A 1026-nucleotide genomic window follows, 5' to 3' on the forward strand; every position below is an offset into this window, starting at 1 on the left:
AAAAAAAAAAAAAATGTAGAGTGCACACTTGGTAATAATAAACCACTATGTGACTGTTTATGTACTTACTGTATCATTTAGACTCTTCTTTATATATATGTATGTATAATCAGGCAAGTCCCTCAGGAGGTAGTAGGTATTGTTATCATAGGAAACAATTTCCTGTGTTACTGATCCTGAAGACTTTCCAATGGAATAAGATTTGGAGGTGGAAGACAGGGATATCAAGCAATACTCATTACTTTACCCTCTGTAGGCACAGACTAATGTGTGTGTGCCCTAGTTTTTTTGTTTGTTTGTTTTTTGGCCAGGGCCAGGTTTGAACCCACCACCTCTGGCACCCTACTCCTTTGAGCCACAGGCACTGCCCCGTGCCATAGTTTTTAACAAAAAAGTTTAAAACCTAATTAAAAATTAAATAGAAAAAAAAAACCTTACAGAATAAGGAAATATTTTTGTACAGCTGTATAGTATCTCTGTATTTTAAGATGTTATTACAAAATACTCCAAAAATTAAAAGAAAAACCTAAAAGTTTATGAAGAGTTGCATTAAGCTAAGGTTAATATATTATAGTTTTTTAATTTTAAATTTAGTGTTGCCCAAGTGTAGTGTTTACTAAGTCTACAGTAGTGTGATGTTGTAGGCCTTTACATTCACTCACTAGTCAAGCACTGACTCACTCAGAGCAACTTCCAATACTGAAAGCTCCATCTGTGCAAGTACTCTATATAGGCATACTTTATCTTTTGTACTTCATTTTTACTGTACATATTCTCTGTTTACATATATTTGCATATAATTACTTGCCATGTGTTCTAATTGCCTGCAGTATTCAGTACATTTATGCTATATAAGCATGTAGCCTAGGCACTACATACATATATAGCCTAAGCATTTGTATAACCACAAAATCATCCACCCTTGCACTTCTTAGGATGTATCCTCATTGTTGAGCAATATATAACTATAACAAAATTTTATTTATGCTTTAAAAAGATGGGAATTCTAATTCATGCTACAACATG

This window comes from Otolemur garnettii, unplaced genomic scaffold (genome assembly GCF_000181295.1).
Source record: "Otolemur garnettii isolate 467f Iridium unplaced genomic scaffold, OtoGar3 scaffold00091, whole genome shotgun sequence".
In the NCBI taxonomy this organism is placed as follows: domain Eukaryota; kingdom Metazoa; phylum Chordata; class Mammalia; order Primates; family Galagidae; genus Otolemur; species Otolemur garnettii.